Raw genomic sequence first — 21,177 nt, 5'->3', positions numbered from 1 at the left:
ATAATGTTATCTTCTCTGTATTACTAGACAGCAACTCCCCTGAACTAATTTGTGGGAGTATTTCATATAGCATATGCATGAATTGGTATGCTCAATGCCTCACCAAATTTTGATCTATGTCTCTGTTTATTGTATTCCCCAGGGTCACTGCCTGAAATAAGTAAGGAATTTTTAGAACAGAAGACCTATTTTTTCCAGCAAGAAAAACATGAAAATAAAGACTCTGTTAAAGTATTCAAAGAGTCTGAGAGAACCATTATTTGTCTAACTTTTTGAATGGTGTTTTATCATCCCTTGGTTCTGTTCATACCTTCAATTCAGTTATTGTCTGTCTATAATATTAAAGAAGTGGAGAAAAAGGACTCGGACTGTTATACTTTCAATTCAAACTCTATCATAAAAACAGTTAGATCAGTTCATTTTGCCACTTAAGTTCACCTTCTTTGCAGTCATCTTCCTTTTTAAACAAAAATGTTCCATGAAATATCAGTGACAAATAAATTTGGCCACACTCATCATTTGTGTATTTTTAATTGGATGTACATGTATTGCTTTATGGACTTTTTATGGACGATTTTGACAAAATTTTGTTAGTTAAAGATGCATATAGACCTAGATTAGCTACATTATCTTTTTGAAGATGACAGGAGAAAGTCTCAAACAGATAGGTTGTAAAGGGTGATGTCCACGGATGACAAAGATAACTTGGCCATGAAGACCTATTCATAAATGAGATAATTTTACTCAAATGACCAGACAATAACCTTACCTTACCCTTGTCCATGTATAGTTTACTTATAACCATTTGTTTGAAGACACTTACAACTTTTTGTAGTAAGATAGTAAACAATGACAAAAAGATTATAATTTACATAATGAAGACAGGATAATTTAAAGATAGGTGTTTTATTACCTATTTTATCTCCAAGATGACAAGATCAGATTCAACTCTTCCTAATTTATATACCCTGTGTCCTTATTTAAACACATTATAAAGTTAAAAACAAGTGGTCTGTAAAAAGTCAGTCACTTGTATAAACAAAAGTAGTGTAGAATATCAACTAATTGTAGGAAAAGTAGGGCATATATTGGAATGAAAGATTATTGTTTATAGTGACTGTTTGACCTTGACTTCTAATATTATTAACTTTCATGGGATCATAGTAATACAGTCAAAACAATTTGCCTTTTAACTGGCTTGCCATGATTTTGTGCTGACTGTATTTATTTAGGTTTTTCTTTCAGCATTCCATAATCTAACCCTGCTTTTATATGACCTTGAACTTTGACCTTCAATGAAATGACTCAATTTTTATACCATCTCATGATTAATAAGTTTCAACTGACAATATTTTTCAATTGTGGTATCCTTAATTGGTTGTCGAGGCTTTATCTTGTTTGCTAAACAACTAAAGTCCAAAATGGTAGTATTTTGAATAGGAAATCTAACGTTTAAGGGTTATATAAATTGGTGGTTTGTAAAAAAACAAAAATACTTTGTATTAAGAAACAGATAAATATTATATGCTCTTTCATGTTTCAAAAATACTCAAAATAACTTAAACATTGTAATCATACCAATACTTGATGCAGAAAGATGTTTTTTTCTTTATAAATTCCATCAATCTCAATGTATATGACATAATTAAAAGGACTTAAATGTCACAAAAACTTCAGAAATGTAAAATATGCAGGATGTTATGACCCAACATCATTATAATTTACTACTAAAATTTAGAAATGTTCATATTTCAAATTTTATGAGTATTTGAGAATGAAATTCTCAATAAAGTTTTTCCAGGTCATTAATTAATAGTTATCAACCAAAGAATAAGTGAAATATTTTGTAAAATATGATTTGTTGTTTCCATAATTAAAATATATATATAGCTATAGCAGAGCACAAAAGTATTCATCTATACAACAAGCACTTTTCTTATTCAAACGTAGATTTATTATTCAAATACTATGACCCAATACACCAAGAATTGAATACCCAACATTTATCATTTATTTTATTAACATATGGTCATTTTGCTGAAAGATCCCCTAGTTCTTTTATATGAAACTTTACATGGAGATTGAACAAAACTTTAAATATTCTAGATTCAAAATCCATTTATATTTCAAGCAAAGTGTTAACAGTAATAATTGTACATATATATTAGCAGGAATCACAGTGCATGGACTTGTGTTGAAGTTGTTCTATTTTCCGTAAACTTAAAGTACAAAGGATTGATTTCAGAACTAACTTTGATAACTGCTTAATCTTACTCATCTTCACAATGAACATTAGCATCAATAAAAGAGTTAACGGAAATCATCATTTACAAATTTTATGTCATACAAATCTCATGTCAAACTGCTATTAAGATCTCAAATTTCTAAAATAACATGTTTATATTTAGCTAGAAACAATGATTGAATATCTTAATCTCAGAGGAGTTGCTTTTGAAGCCATATCAAAATTTTGGCAATAAACTTTGAAAGAAGATGCTTTTTGTTCTGTCATTGTAATGGGCTTCTTGAGAAAAAATTAGAACAGTAGAATGGGTGATTGTGTTGTGCATCTAATATATTGTACAGTGAGGTAGTTATAGTATAACTAATCGCCGTATTTGAATATAAAAAATAAGACAACGCATGACCCAAAGGGCGCAAGGAGTTTAATCCATAGAGGCGTTCGGTTACATGCTGTCTTATTTTTTATATTCAAATACGGCGATTAGTTATACTTTTTATTACATTTGGCTAATGGCTTTTTTTATGAAATTAATGTAGAAAATGTAAGGAACTATATGTTTTTCTTACGCATTCACAATTTGTTTTGATCTGACGTTATCCGCGACGTCTTGACAACACCTATTGTTGTATGACGTCAGAGAGTGAAATAACCACGTTTATTTCACATGTGAAATTATCGGTTTTTATTTAACTGGGAAATCAATGTAATTTATTGCAACCAATGTAATAATAAGTTATAACCCAGTGTTGATGTTGCATTCAACTTTGATCTTAAATACCAGTTTTCCTGTCATTTGTCAGTTGAGTTCCCTTTGGTCAATTGGACTTTCTCTATTACTGACAATGAAATCTGGCTGGCAGGATAAAGCTAACAGTGTTGAACGTGCAGTAAAACGACAATAATCAAACAATCAATCTTTGAATTTTTGTAGATAACTTGTTTATTATTTTATCATCAAAAGAACAGAACCCTATTCAAATTTCAAAACATTGACATGTAACCTTCATTGATGGAAAAAAATGAAAGCTTTTTCTCTGAACACCTACAGCTCTTCATAATAATCAAATTACATTGTTCTGCAGTAATACTAGAGAATCATTGAGTGCTGTAAAGTTGACACTCTAAAGTTTATTGCTACAACTGATTGGAACAAAGAATATTTCCCACTCAAGGAAAGATAATCCAGTGTTAATTGACTTTGTCAATAATCAACTCTCACAATCACATACTCAACATGCTCAAAGCTCCCACAGCTGCATTCAAATAAAAATGATGAAGAGAGAAGGAATTTATAGAATTTTATTATTGGTTTCTTCGTATTTATAGCAGATATGTCAAATTTTAAAGAGAAAACAATAAATTTTTGATTCCCTTCAATTTAGGTTTTTTCTCTTGCTTTTTTTCAAATTTGTCAAATTCTTATTAAACATTGATAACTGATGAATTGGGAACACTTCTGCCAAGAATTTTTATAGCAAGGATGGTTCTTACAATACAAATCCTTGATTCAACCTAGCTGCACAACTATAGCTCATATGATCTTTGGAATAATCTTTTAATATTTGTGGATCATAAATCTATTAATTTTTGTATGCAAATATTTAAAATTATTCCATAAGGTACATCAGAGACCCTGTTCACACTAGGACATTTTTATCGATTAAACTAGACAAGACCGGTTCACTTTAGATCGGTTTAAGGGCTAATGAGAACGCTTTGGATTGATCTTCAATCAGTCTAAACTAAAACACCAATAGAGTTTGTTTAGTTTGAATCGATCTAAAGTAAACCGATATTTCTTTGGTTGTGAACTCAGAGATCAGTTTAACTAGTACGATTAAATCGAAAATAACATATGCGCATGTATAGAGGCAAAACTATCTCAGAGGTTCGTTGTTTAACCCTTATTTCTCTGTTAACATACCTTTGAAATAAAGTGAAAACAGATCGTCTTCGTTGTAGCAAAGATTTGCGAAATCTGTGTTTTCTTTTCTTATATTGATTTATTTTCTTTACAGGAACCGCAGTATTTCCAGCGTTGTGTTGTACCTTTGTTGCTCCAGTAATTTTTTTCAAAATATAAGAAAACTGCCATAACACCTGTATCAAAATTTTAACTTGTGATTCAAGAGAAAAACTTTCTCCAATTTTTGTTTTATATGTGTATATATATCAGTGTATCAACACATGAATTTGATAAATCAGTTCTATTTATACACAATGTTTACAGTTTTACGGGTAAACAGGTTAGATCTATTGCGTTTTTAATTGTAGTGTGAACACAGTGGTTCAGATTAGACCAAAAGAGATCTTTATGATTAAAGATAATGTGAACGCTAACTGGTTTTATTTAGATCCATTCAATTTCGATCAATTAAATAAGATGCTAGTGTGAACGGGGTCAGAGCATAAACAAAAAATATATACAAAGGACCAAAAGAACTATAGCTGTGCAGCTAGGTTAATATAAGACTTCCATGGTTGAATGTCTTTAAGAACTGATAAAATAGTAGGCTCTATGGTTCTTCTGAGCTATATCCAACCCTGATCTGACCTCTACCAAACTCTCATCCTGATCTTTATAGTAAAATCAATATTACAACATGTGTTATTCACATCACTCATTAACAAAAATCATGTTTCAACTGTAATGTGTTCAACATATTCCTCATAATTATATTTCACTTCTACAGAGAGGAAATGGCCATTATATACTCCCAGTCTATTGATTTATAAATTTTAAAGCAATAATCAAATTTAAGAAATCATTGTCGATCTTCATACTGGAAAGTGGATTTTCCTAAAACTAAACAACAAAAAACCCACGATTTGGAATATTCCAGTAAAAAGACCTAAAGCCACAAATTTAGAAAATCAATTTGACATGCTGCTGTGTTGCTGCACACTGTGACCCAGTTCTTGATGCAAAAAAACAGTGAAATTCTATATTTTAATTACTTCAAAAGATCGATCACTAATCTTCAAAATAGATTGGGTTATATCAATCAGCTGAAATTAAACTGGATTCAAAAAAGCAATATATTTACAAAGTTTTTTCAACTGCATGAGTTCAATATACGATTTCAAAATAGCTGTTTACATGTGTTCTTTTCAATAATATTAGCATGAAATGTTATCTCAAGATTCATTATGTGTTGTCGAAAGAAGTCAATTGATATTTTGCAACAGAAATAATAGCCAGGACTAGCATCTTTTCTTTAAGGACCACCATGGAAAAACAATATCAAAACTCTGACAGAATATTTTCTTATTGAAATTTCTGAAACTCCAGCTAATTAACAGCACAACCAATGAAAAATAGAAGATGAATACATACCAAACATTTAAATAAATGAAGGAAACCATAAAAAATTCTCTGAGTCTAATTATCTCTTTAAAAAAAGTGTCACAATGTATATCAGTAATAAAGATGTCCACCTTCTTCACATCTATGAGAAAGGAGAAGGATTTTAATGATCAATAACTTTCTGTTCTTTTCAGGTTCTGGACACCACAATCAATGACTATTTATATATGGTCATTTCATTCTAACCATCACTTCTGAACAACCAATGACTATTTACATATCTGGTCACTTCAGTCTGACAGCCTGACCAATACAATAAATGTCAAATTATTTTGCTTCACACTGGAATACATTAGCCTAGCAATAATATTTTCTGTAAGTATTGACAGTCTATGTCTATTGATGAACTGAAGCCACCACATTGAGAGCTATATAATTTATTTCTGTAGATGCAATTAGCTTATCTTATGGTTTCTTTAATTTTCTATGCTGCTGCTATAATGTATCATTGGCAACTTAAATATAAAGCTCCAGGTTTAGGAGGTGTCACTGTACACAGTTGGGGGTTGATTTCTATGTATGAGTATCAAATTAAACTTTAATAAGCACATAACCTACCATGCCAGGGCTGTATAGCCAGTTAATGTGGTTAAAAACTTCCATAATTATAAGCACACAGGTGCTTCAGTGATTCAGAGGGGACATTTAATGAATTTGTTGAGAGAAAAAAATTTTGGTTGAGAACATTTTCAAGAATCTAATTAACTTCCTGGTGTGATATAGTAATGATTTATTGAAAAATTATCTGAGTCTGATGATGATAGTTGCACAGGAGGCTTTACTGGTATCACATCTTCTTATTTATATTTACTGCCAATTAGGAAATTTTTGCAATGTTTTGTTATTGTGAAAATTGTGACAGTTCGTTTTTCGCATAAATGAAAACTCATATCTTATTTCAAATTTTGAAAGCAAAATAACTAACATTGTCAAATAATTTATATAAGCAATGAAGGTGCATAAATTTTTTTTGCATTTCCCGGACTATAAAAAACCAGTGCAAACAATGCAAAATTATGTTTTATGAAAAAAAGTTTACCACATCTATCATTTTTGAAAAAGCTTTTGTATAATTAGGAGTTTAGTATGATGTGATCATGTCCGTTATCACTAAACTAGTATATATATAAGTTTAGTGGCCAGCTAAAGGACTCCTCTGGGTGTGGGAGTTTCTAGCTGCATTGAAGACCCATTGGTGGCCTTTGGCTATTGTCTGCTCTATGGTTGGGTTGTTGTCTCTTAAGAACACTCCCAATTTCCATTCTCAACTTTATTTGATTTCTATGAAAATAATTTTTTGTTAAATACATTTAACTTACGGGGTAATATACAAAATGGACATAATGAATGATAGACCAACTTATAATTTATAAAGGACACCTGCAGAGAGTTAGCAGGGACCAACATTCGTCAATAAGTTACATTTGGATGATACAATTCAAATAAGTAATGTAGTTAAACATTTTAAAAATATGTATTACTGTCAATATAACACCATTTTACTGTGAATGTCAGATGTAAGCTCAAAAGGCACTTGTCAGTTCTATGAAGGAGGTGTACATTCTATTATTATATCTATTATATCCCATCTGGGAAAAAGATAGCTGTCAAAGATATCATATTCCAAATCCAATATTGAAATCTTTAACCTTGACATATATGTACTTTTATGATCTATAATATGAATTATAAATGATAGATTTTGTAATAATGATATAAATATAAATCTTTGTGTTATTACATTTCACAAAAGAAAACAAACATAACAAAGGATTGAAAACAGGAATTACCCATTCAAAATCAATATAAAAGGTTGGATGCAGATGTAACGGAATGGTTCAATTCAGAACAATTTTAACAAAAAGATTTTGTCTCAAACTTATGGCTTCATCTTTATTTTGGGAAACATAAGTGAGAGGGGCTGTCATTCGGTATTTTCTGAAAAATAAAATCAGAGTCATGTAACCCATATCCTAGAATTTCACCAATTCCATATATATATAGTCATTACTATTACTAGGGGTTGTTTCATGACCTTGGCTACTCACAGTCCCATAAATGTAAATCAAGAACTGAATGACTGCGAAAAAGGCATAGATATAAGAATATGTGGTATGAGTGCCAATAAGACAACTCTCCATCCAATTCACAATATGTAAAAGTAAAACATTATTACTCGAGGTAAGGACTTAAAGAACGAAGCTTTGACTCACATGGAACAACAAGCTATAGGGCCCAAAAAATAACTAGTGTAAAATCATTCAACCAGGACAAAAATCTGCTGAACAGAGAAACAAGAAACACTTATGAACCACATCAACAACTAATATTTACCACTGAACATCAGGTTCCTGACTAGGACAGGTGCAACAAATGCAGCCGGTTTAAGTGTTTTAATAGGCGCCAACCTTCACCCTTATCTGAAACAATAGTGTAACATTACAACATAGAAAGACACACTATGAAATATCAATATATATGGCTTAACTCAATCAAAATACATATTAACCCAAACATGTACATTCATTTGTATTAACATGATTATAGTTACAATGAAAATGACAATCATTTCCTAACACTACAATCAATTACACAAAAGATAAATGGTCATTTGTTTTCTATCAATAAACTTGTTATAACCCCAAACTTCCTGTTAGATATTCACGGCTTATTAATAATTCTGTCAAATTATACTCAAGATCACCAATGTTGTCACTTTCCAATAAAAAAAATCACTAAAACACAGGAAATAGAAAACATGATAAAATCCATAAATCATAATTTGTTAATTACAAACCAAAACAAAAAAACATCTTATTATAGGATTTATTTCCTAGTTACACTTTGAGAATGTAAATAAACCTGGAAAAGGTCAGCTTTTATTTATAACTAGACGATGCCCGGGAAATCACAGTACAATTGCGCAAGCAGTGAAACAAACAGATTTCAATTTCAGGAACAGTACTTAAACTGAGCATGCGCAAAAGCGTATAAGACACAGATTTTTATTCAAAAAGATTTGTCCTTGGTTTAAGTTGTGCAATTTGAAATAAATACTTTAGAAGTTAAAGCTTCTCCAAGATTATTTAATATCCCAAGTATCACTTTGTGATACCTGATCCATGTCATCAAATTTCAAAGACCTCAGAAATAACATATTCATATTTTCAAATATCTGTAACATTTGGTTAAAATGCAAAAAAAATATTAAATCTACAGTATATTTTACAGAACATTTGGTTAAAATGCAAAAAAATATTAAATCTACAGTATATTTTACAGATGTGCAAAGAATACTATTGACCCATGTGAAGGAATTTCAAACAGGAAAATCCTTAACATAAACTAGAGGCTCCAAAGAGCCTGTGTCTCTCACCTTGGTCTATGTGCATATTAAACAAAGGGCACAGATGGATTCATGACAAAATTGTGTTTTGGTTATAGTGATGTATTTGTAGATATTACTTTACTGAACACTCTTGCTGTTAACAATATATCTATTTATATGCACTTTGCCCAGTATTTTCCAAAATTTACAAAATTTATGAAAATTGTTAAAATTGACTATAAAGGGCAGCAACTCCTTAAGGGGTCAATTGACCATTTTGCTCATGTTAACTTATTTGTAGATCTTACTTTGCAGAACATTATTGCCTCTCAGAGTTTATCTATAATAATATTCAAGATAATAACCAAAAACGGCAAAATTTCTTTAAAATTACCAATTCAGGGGCAGCAACCCATTAACCAGTTGTCTGATTCATCTGAAAATTTCAGTGCAGATAGAACTTGACTTGATAAACAATACAACCTGCAGCTGTTTCCCAAATGTCTGATTTACTCTAAATTTTTTGGTTTCAGAGTTATAAGCCATAATCTACGTTTTACCCCTATGTTCTATTTTTAGCCATGGCAGCCATCTTGTCTTCAGGTCCTGAAGATACCAGGCTTACTGGCGAAACATGTTTACCTATTAAACCAATACATTATGCAATGAAAATTTGAGTGTTGCCCTTTGTGGGGAAATAATGATTATACTAAGCTAATGAAATGCATTATCTGAGATGATTTTTCTTTGAAAACTTTTGAGCTCTTGCTCAGACTTGCAGAACTATTTGTTTGGATTGCTCATTATGTATAATTAAAGTGATACTTTTAATTTTTCCATCAGCTCCCTGCAGCTTTTATAAACACTTAGTATAGGAAGGAAGTTCGATTCAATAACCATACCTCATGTAAGTCATGTTCAAAGGTTTAACCTCTTAATAGATCTGTTAAATAGTTAATCTGATACACTTCTGCACTTCAAAGTAGAAATTTGTTATTTCTAGTAAAAGACTTGTGTTGTGCATAAGGCCAAAACAATATATGCATTTGTTTTCATCAATGCTGGGGGACATTGACAAGCTTATAGACCTGTTTCACTTAATGGCTGGCATGCACTCTATCTGTCTGAGGACTTAAGTTTGCATACAAGATCTTATTCTGCACAAAAAAATCTAATAAAAATAATGTGGTGATGATTTCCAGAGACAATCCTCTACAAGAGACCAAGTGACACAGAATTTAACACCATACAGCCTTCAATAATGAGTAAAACCATGTAAGTTGTCATCACAGGTCTCTAAGAGAACATGTACATTGTATTGTATGAAATATAATTATCATGAAATGAAAACCAGAAGTAGGAAAAAATATATGAATATTGGCAGCACTTTTCCAGCAGTAATGCTTTTTAAAATATTTTTTAAGGATGTCACCTTAACTTATTGTTCCAGAAATTTTAATATTTTGCCCTGTAGATTCAAGTTCAAGTAACTACAATTTCATTATTAATTAACTTTACTCAGAAAAGGCACACAGACCAGAAAACATAATGCATCTTACTATTTCCCAATTTTATTTTTCACTATACATTGTAAAATCATCAATTACACTGTGTCAAGAATATTTGGGATCATCATTTTGCAGGGTAGTATTAAAATAATTTATGTTTCAATAGGTAGGAAATCTCAATTGAATTCCTGTAACACTGAAGGGAAGTTAACCAAATTATTAGATTTTAATTTCCTGAAATATTTTGTTCAATTTTTCCCATTGCTTGGCTCAACATGTGTTGGAAGTGAGGATGTCTTAATTCTGGTCACTTGGTGATAAAATTTACAAAATTGGCAGATAAAACTAACTACCATATCTCAGAACAGAATATTGTAGACAAGTTTGGACAGATAAGCAACAAGAGATACACATTTTCTATGTTGTCAGCCTAACTTACCAGTATTCAGCATGAATGCAATCAAATCATCTTAGAATTATTACTTTGCACTAAAAGAAAGAAATATTATGATTATTAATTCTTTAATACTGTTTTCAATTTCATCAGTTTTTCTTACTAACAATTATCTTAAAATTAGTAAAATGTTCTGTGCATGTGGACATTTACAGGCAGACACAAAGGCTAAGTTTGAATATGTTATACAAAAGAACAGTTGAATGATATGATTCTTAAACATATCTGTAAACAAAATGTGTAATATCTGTATACAATTTAGTGGAAGTAATCCAAGAATTTCATCAGTTATAATTATGCATATATACAATAGAGAGTTAGAGGCATCACATCTATGTCTACAGATAGTATACTATAGAGAGTTAGAGGCATCACAATTATGTCTACAGATAGTAAACTATAGAGAGTTAGAGGCATCACATCTATGTCTACAGATAGTATACTATAGATAGTTAGAGGCATTACATCTATGTCTACAGATAGTATACTATAAAGAGTTAGAGGCATCACATCTATGTCTACAGATAGTATACTATAGAGAGTTAGAGGCATCACATCTACGTCTACAGATAGTATACTATAGATAGTTAGAGGCATCACATCTATGTCTACAGATAGTATACAATAGAGAGTTAGAGGCATCACATCTATGTCTACAGATAGTATACAATAGAGAGTTAGAGGCATCACATCTATGTCTACAGATAGTATACTATAGAGAGTTAGAGGCATCACATCTACGTCTACAGATAGTATACTATAGATAGTTAGAGGCATCACATCTATGTCTACAGATAGTATACAATAGAGAGTTAGAGGCATCACATCTATGTCTACAGATAGTATACAATAGAGAGTTAGAGGCATCACATCTATGTCTACAGATAGTATACAATAGAGATTTAGAGGCATCACATCTATGTCTACAGATAGTATACTATAGATAGTTAGGGGCATCACATCTATGTCTACAGATAGTATAAATAAAATTGAGAATGGAAATGGGGAATGTGTCAAAGAGACAACAACCCAACCAAATAAAAAACAACAGCAGAAGGTGACCAACAGGTCTTCAATGTAGTGAGAAATTCCCGCACCCGGAGGCGTCCTTCAGCTGGCCCCTAAACAAATATATACTAGTTCAGTGATAATGAACGCCATACTAATTTCCAAATAGTTAGGGGCATCACATCTATGTCTACAGATAGTATACTATAGATAGTTAGGGGCATCACATCTATGTCTACAGATAGTATACTATAGATAGTTAGAGGCATCACATCTATGTCTACAGATAGTATACTATAGATAGTTAGGGGCATCACATCTATGTCTACAGATAGTATACTATAAAGAGTAAGAGGCATCACATCTATGTCTACAGATATTATACTATAAAGAGTTAGAGGCATCACATCTATGTCTACAGATAGTATACTATAGATAGTTAGGGGCATCACATCTATGTCTACAGATAGTATACTATAGATAGTTAGAGGCATCACATCTATGTCTACAGATAGTATACTATAGAGAGTAAGAGGCATCACATCTATGTCTACAGATAGTATACTATAAAGAGTTAGAGGCAATACATCTATGTCTACAGATAGTATACTATAGATAGTTAGAGGCATTACATCTATGTCTACAGATAGTATACTATAGAGAGTAAGAGGCATCACATCTATGTCTACAAATAGTATACTATAGATAGTTAGAGGCATCACATCTATGTCTACAGATAGTATACTATAAAGAGTTAGAGGCATCACATCTATGTCTACATATAGTATACTATAGATAGTTAGGGGCATCACATCTATGTCTACAGATAGTATACTATAGATAGTTAGAGGCATCACATCTATGTCTACAGATAGTATACTATAGAGAGTAAGAGGCATCACATCTATGTCTACAGATAGTATACTATAAAGAGTTAGAGGCATCACATCTATGTCTACAGATAGTATACTATAGATAGTTAGAGGCATCACATCTATGTCTACAAATAGTATACTATAGATAGTTAGAGGCATCACATCTATGTCTACAGATAGTATACTATAAAGAGTTAGAGGCATCACATCTATGTCTACAGATAGTATACTATAGATAGTTAGGGGCATCACATCTATGTCTACAGATAGTATACTATAGATAGTTAGAGGCATCACATCTATGTCTACAGATAGTATACTATAGAGAGTAAGAGGCATCACATCTATGTCTACAGATAGTATACTATAAAGAGTTAGAGGCATCACATCTATGTCTACAGATAGTATACTATAGATAGTTAGAGGCATCACATCTATGTCTACAGATAGTATACTATAGAGAGTTAGAGGCATCACATATATGTCTACAGAAAGTATACTATAGATAGTTAGAGACATCACATCTATGTCTACACATAGTATACTATAGATAGTTAGAGGCATCACATCTATGTCTACAGATAGTATACTATAGAGAGTTAGAGGCATCACATCTATGTCTACAGATAGTATACTATAGATAGTTGGAGACATCACATCTATGTCTACAAATAGTATACTATAGATAGTTAGAGGCATCACATCTATGTCTACAGATAGTAAACTATAGATAGTTAGAGGCATCACATCTATGTCTACAGATAGTATACTATAGATAGTTAGAGGCATCACATCTATGTCTACAGATAGTATACTATAGAGAGTTAGAGGCATCACATCTATGTCTACAGATAGTATACTATAAAGATTTAGGGGCATCACATCTATGTCTACAGATAGTATACAATAGAGAGTTAGAGGTATCACATCTATGTCTACAGATAGTATAGTATAGATAGTTAGAGGCATCACATCTATGTCTACAGATAGTATACAATAGAGAGTTAGAGGCATCACAACTTTGTCTACAGATAGTATACTATAGATAGTTAGGGGCATCACATCTATGTCTACAGATAGTATACTATAGATAGTTAGAGGCATCACATCTATGTCTACAGATAGTATACTATAGAGAGTAAGAGGCATCACATCTATGTCTACAGATAGTATACTATAAAGAGTTAGAGGCATCACATCTATGTCTACAGATAGTATACTATAGATAGTTAGAGGCATCACATCTATGTCTACAGATAGTATACTATAGAGAGTTAGAGGCATCACATCTATGTCTACAGATAGTATACTATAGATAGTTAGAGACATCACATCTATGTCTACAAATAGTATACTATAGATAGTTAGAGGCATCACATCTATGTCTACAGATAGTATACTATAGAGAGTTAGAGGCATCACATCTATGTCTACAGATAGTATACTATAGATAGTTGGAGACATCACATCTATGTCTACAAATAGTATACTATAGATAGTTAGAGGCATCACATCTATGTCTACAGATAGTAAACTATAGAGAGTTAGAGGCATCACATTTATGTCTACAGATAGTATACTATAGATAGTTAGAGGCATCACATCTATGTCTACAGATAGTATACTATAGAGAGTTAGAGGCATCACATCTATGTCTACAGATAGTATACTATAAAGAGTTAGGGGCATCACATCTATGTCTACAGATAGTATACAATAGAGAGTTAGAGGTATCACATCTATGTCTACAGATAGTATAGTATAGATTGTTAGAGGCATCACATCCATGTCTACAGATAGTATACAATAAAGAATTAGACGCATCACATCTATGTCTACAGATAGTATACTATAGATAGTTAGAGGCATCACATCTATGTCTACAGATAGTATACTATAGAGAGTTAAAGGCATAACATCTATGTCTACAGATAGTATACTATAGATAGTTAGAGGCATTACATCTATGTCTACAGATAGTATACAATAGAGAGTTAGAGGCATCACATCTATGTCTACAGATAGTATACTATAAAGAATTAGAGGCATCACATCTATGTCTACAGATAGTATACTATAGAGAGTTAGAGGCATCACATCTATGTCTACAGATAGTATACTATAGAGAGTTAGAGGCATCACATCTATGTCTACAGATAGTATACTATAGAGTTGGAGGCATCACATCTATGTCTACAGAGAGTTTACTATAGAGAGTTAGAGGCATCACATCTATGTCTACAGATAGTATACTAAAGAGAGTTAAAGGCATCACATCTATGTCTACAGATAGTATACTATAGAGAGTTAGAGGCATCACATCTATGTCTACAGATAGTATACTATAGAGAGTTAGAGGCATCACATCTATGTCTACAGATAGTATACTATAGAGAGTTAGAGGCATCACATCTACGTCTACAGATAGTATACTATAGATAGTTAGAGGCATCACATCTATGTCTACAGATAGTATACAATAGAGAGTTAGAGGCATCACATCTATGTCTACAGATAGTATACAATAGAGAGTTAGAGGCATCACATCTATGTCTACAGATAGTATACTATAGAGAGTTAGAGGCATCACATCTACGTCTACAGATAGTATACTATAGATAGTTAGAGGCATCACATCTATGTCTACAGATAGTATACAATAGAGAGTTAGAGGCATCACATCTATGTCTACAGATAGTATACAATAGAGAGTTAGAGGCATCACATCTATGTCTACAGATAGTATACAATAGAGATTTAGAGGCATCACATCTATGTCTACAGATAGTATACTATAGATAGTTAGGGGCATCACATCTATGTCTACAGATAGTATAAATAAAATTGAGAATGGAAATGGGGAATGTGTCAAAGAGACAACAACCCAACCAAATAAAAAACAACAGCAGAAGGTGACCAACAGGTCTTCAATGTAGTGAGAAATTCCCGCACCCGGAGGCGTCCTTCAGCTGGCCCCTAAACAAATATATACTAGTTCAGTGATAATGAACGCCATACTAATTTCCAAATAGTTAGGGGCATCACATCTATGTCTACAGATAGTATACTATAGATAGTTAGGGGCATCACATCTATGTCTACAGATAGTATACTATAGATAGTTAGAGGCATCACATCTATGTCTACAGATAGTATACTATAGATAGTTAGGGGCATCACATCTATGTCTACAGATAGTATACTATAAAGAGTAAGAGGCATCACATCTATGTCTACAGATATTATACTATAAAGAGTTAGAGGCATCACATCTATGTCTACAGATAGTATACTATAGATAGTTAGGGGCATCACATCTATGTCTACAGATAGTATACTATAGATAGTTAGAGGCATCACATCTATGTCTACAGATAGTATACTATAGAGAGTAAGAGGCATCACATCTATGTCTACAGATAGTATACTATAAAGAGTTAGAGGCATCACATCTATGTCTACAGATAGTATACTATAGATAGTTAGAGGCATCACATCTATGTCTACAGATAGTATACTATAGAGAGTAAGAGGCATCACATCTATGTCTACAAATAGTATACTATAGATAGTTAGAGGCATCACATCTATGTCTACAGATAGTATACTATAAAGAGTTAGAGGCATCACATCTATGTCTACATATAGTATACTATAGATAGTTAGGGGCATCACATCTATGTCTACAAATAGTATACTATAGATAGTTAGAGGCATCACATCTATGTCTACATATAGTATACTATAGATAGTTAGGGGCATCACATCTATGTCTACAAATAGTATACTATAGATAGTTAGAGGCATCACATCTATGTCTACAGATAGTATACTATAAAGAGTTAGAGGCATCACATCTATGTCTACAGATAGTATACTATAGATAGTTAGGGGCATCACATCTATGTCTACAGATAGTATACTATAGATAGTTAGGGGCATCACATCTATGTCTACAGATAGTATACTATAGATAGTTAGAGGCATCACATCTATGTCTACAGATAGTATACTATAGAGAGTAAGAGGCATCACATCTATGTCTACAGATAGTATACTATAAAGAGTTAGAGGCATCACATCTATGTCTACAGATAGTATACTATAGATAGTTAGAGGCATCACATCTATGTCTACAGATAGTATACTATAGAGAGTAAGAGGCATCACATCTATGTCTACAAATAGTATACTATAGATAGTTAGAGGCATCACATCTATGTCTACAGATAGTATACTATAAAGAGTTAGAGGCATCACATCTATGTCTACATATAGTATACTATAGATAGTTAGGGGCATCACATCTATGTCTACAGATAGTATACTATAGATAGTTAGAGGCATCACATCTATGTCTACAGATAGTATACTATAGAGAGTAAGAGGCATCACATCTATGTCTACAGATAGTATACTATAAAGAGTTAGAGGCATCACATCTATGTCTACAGATAGTATACTATAGATAGTTAGAGGCATCACATCTATGTCTACAAATAGTATACTATAGATAGTTAGAGGCATCACATCTATGTCTACAGATAGTATACTATAAAGAGTTAGAGGCATCACATCTATGTCTACAGATAGTATACTATAGATAGTTAGAGGCATCACATCTATGTCTACAGATAGTATACTATAGATAGTTAGAGGCATCACATCTATGTCTACAGATAGTATACTATAGAGAGTAAGAGGCATCACATCTATGTCTACAGATAGTATACTATAGAGAGTTAGAGGCATCACATCTATGTCTACAGATAGTATACTATAGATAGTTAGAGGCATCACATCTATGTCTACAGATAGTATACTATAAAGAGTTAGAGGCATCACATCTATGTCTACATATAGTATACTATAGATAGTTAGGGGCATCACATCTATGTCTACAGATAGTATACTATAGATAGTTAGAGGCATCACATCTATGTCTACAGATAGTATACTATAGAGAGTAAGAGGCATCACATCTATGTCTACAGATAGTATACTATAAAGAGTTAGAAGCATCACATCTATGTCTACAGATAGTATACTATAGATAGTTAGAGGCATCACATCTATGTCTACAAATAGTATACTATAGATAGTTAGAGGCATCACATCTATGTCTACAGATAGTATACTATAAAGAGTTAGAGGCATCACATCTATGTCTACAGATAGTATACTATAGATAGTTAGAGGCATCACATCTATGTCTACAGATAGTATACTATAGATAGTTAGAGGCATCACATCTATGTCTACAGATAGTATACTATAGAGAGTAAGAGGCATCACATCTATGTCTACAGATAGTATACTATAAAGAGTTAGAGGCATCACATCTATGTCTACAGATAGTATACTATAGATAGTTAGAGGCATCACATCTATGTCTACAGATAGTATACTATAGATAGTTAGAGGCATCACATCTATGTCTACAGATAGTATACTATAGAGAGTTAGAGGCATCACATCTATGTCTACAGATAGTATACTATAAAGAGTTAGGGGCATCACATCTATGTCTACAGATAGTATACAATAGAGAGTTAGAGGTATCACATCTATGTCTACAGATAGTATAGTATAGATAGTTAGAGGCATCACATCTATGTCTACAGATAGTATACTATAGATAGTTAGGGGCATCACATCTATGTCTACATATAGTATACTATAGATAGTTAGAGGCATCACATCTATGTCTACAGATAGTATACTATAAAGAGTAAGAGGCATCACATCTATGTCTACAGATAGTATACTATAGAGAGTTAGAGGCATGACATCTATGTCTACAGATAGTATACTATAGAGAGTTAGAGGCATCACATCTATGTCTACAGATAGTATACTATAGATAGTTAGAGGCATCACATCTATGTCTACAGATAGTATACTATAGAGAGTTAGAGGCATCACATCTATGTCTACAGATAGTATACTATAGAGAGTTAGAGGCATCACATCTATGTCTACAGATAGTATACTATAGAGAGTTAGAGGCATCACATCTATGTCTACAGATAGTATACTATAGATAGTTAGAGACATCACATCTATGTCTACAAATAGTATACTATAGATAGTTAGAGGCATCACATCTATGTCTACAGATAGTATACTATAGAGAGTTAGAGGCATCACATCTATGTCTACAGATAGTATACTATAGATAGTTGGAGACATCACATCTATGTCTACAAATAGTATACTATAGATAGTTAGAGGCATCACATCTATGTCTACAGATAGTATACTATAGATAGTTAGAGGCATCACATCTATGTCTACAGATAGTATACTATAGAGAGTTAGAGGCATCACATCTATGTCTACAGATAGTATACTATAAAGAGTTAGGGGCATCACATCTATGTCTACAGATAGTATACAATAGAGAGTTAGAGGTATCACATCTATGTCTACAGATAGTATAGTATAGATAGTTAGAGGCATCACATCTATGTCTACAGATAGTATACTATAGATAGTTAGGGGCATCACATCTATGTCTACATATAGTATACTATAGATAGTTAGAGGCATCACATCTATGTCTACAGATAGTATACTATAAAGAGTAAGAGGCATCACATCTATGTCTACAGATAGTATACTATAGAGAGTTAGAGGCATGACATCTATGTCTACAGATAGTATACTATAGAGAGTTAGAGGCATCACATCTATGTCTACAGATAGTATACTATAGATAGTTAGAGGCATCACATCTATGTCTACAGATAGTATACTATAGAGAGTTAGAGGCATCACATCTATGTCTACAGATAGTATACTATAGAGAGTTAGAGGCATCACATCTATGTCTACAGATAGTATACTATAGAGAGTTAGAGGCATCACATCTATGTCTACAGATAGTATACTATAGAGAGTTGGATAGTCATTTCAAGTTTGTTCTGTGTGATTGAAAGCAATATTACATGCAGTATAACCAAGTTATTTTTTATTTGTCAACTGTTATTTACTAATTTAACTCGGTGAAGTGCTGTTTATAGACTAAGTATTTATCACTTGTGGTTTTTCCTTACACATTCATATTTCATACAAAAATAAAAACAATTTTTTTTTTCATGGAATTATTAATTGCTAAGGGTCAATGTTCTGATCAATTTTAATTAAAAGGGTACTTCTAAATGCAGAAGATACACAGAATTGTTTGGTTATAATTTTCTTGTGGTGTTAACACAATTACAGTCAGGTGCTTCTCTCGACCTGTTAGAAATATAACCCCCACCCTGTGCTCAGTGGGATGATAATCTTTACTCTGGTAGAGATGTGGCGTAGAATGGCATGCTTAGTCCTAGGTTCAAAGACCCCCTGGTACAGTGGTAATCCTGGAAGTCAAAAAGTCAAACCATGCTCTCCAGCTACAAATGCCACGCCCACCCCCAGGGTTTTGATATCATCATTATGTTATCATGAACCTTGAGATAGGTGAAGTGTAGGCCCTCCATTAGCTGTGAAAACAGAGTACTCCATTAGGTCAGTTGGTCAAGAAGTGGCCAGGATTCCCAGAGGTTATTATGGGAGTCAAATCATTTTACAAAAGTAAGTATCATGTGTATCTTATATTCTACTATAACATAGAGAAACTGGTGCTTATAGAAGATAATTGGTTCTACTGTTACATAGAGAAACTGGTTCTTATAGAAGATAATTGGTTCTACTGTTACATAGAGAAACTGGTTCTTATAGAAGATAATTGGTTCTACTGTTACATAGAGAAACTGGTGCTTATAGAAGATAATTGGTTCTACTGTTACATAGAGAAACTGGTTCTTATAGAAGATAATTGGTTGTTTCTGTTATTCTATTCACAACTTTTGTAAACTTGGACTGAACGAATTATAGGGACAGCTGTGTGCTGTTGAATATTATATACTTGTTGAGTTATTCACATATATATATCTCCTTTTCTTCATAAAGATATTTCTAACAGGAAATTTATTGTATATTTCAACAAGACAAATCCAAAATAATCATATTAATGTGTATTTACACCAAGAGGAAGCCAAACCTATGGGGAAACAAAATTATTACTAAATAAAAACAAAAAACTTCAAACAATTATACACCATGAGGAAAGAAGCAAATTAATATACACATAAAATAAAACAGATAAACAGACATCATTTAATTTTTGTTTCAACTTTCATATATATATTTTACTTGGGTCATATGCGAATCCAGGGAGGGCCTGGGCGGCTGCCCCTTTATAATGGGAGAAATTTGGTTGTTTATATCGAGAATTATTGAAGCATTACTGGTGCGCCCATCCCCCCCCTTAAGTCAGTCAGCAGGCCCCCCTTATCAAAAGTTCTGGATCTGCCACAGTGGGTGATATTTTGTACATCTAGAGCTT

General features: G+C 32.4%; 1 protein-coding gene across 7 annotated transcripts in view; it reads right to left on the bottom strand.

Moving 5' to 3' along the window:
- The window catches only part of LOC134693643 (activated Cdc42 kinase-like), a 140,946-nt gene that overhangs the window by 82,893 nt on the left and 36,876 nt on the right, over positions 1 to 21,177 (bottom strand). For 2 of the 7 annotated variants that reach the window (XM_063554487.1, XM_063554490.1), the window contains one exon: positions 10,888 to 10,937. The exons of 4 other annotated variants lie outside the window; for them this stretch is intronic. The gene's annotated coding sequence lies outside the window, so the exon portion shown is untranslated. Of the gene's footprint in view, positions 1 to 7,946; positions 7,962 to 10,887; positions 10,938 to 21,177 lie in introns of those variants that run through there. One more of the 7 variants, XM_063554485.1, reaches the window with a different exon arrangement.

This window comes from Mytilus trossulus, chromosome 12 (genome assembly GCF_036588685.1).
Source record: "Mytilus trossulus isolate FHL-02 chromosome 12, PNRI_Mtr1.1.1.hap1, whole genome shotgun sequence".
NCBI lineage: Eukaryota > Metazoa > Mollusca > Bivalvia > Mytilida > Mytilidae > Mytilus > Mytilus trossulus.
This window is presented reverse-complemented; position numbering and strand designations above follow the sequence as displayed.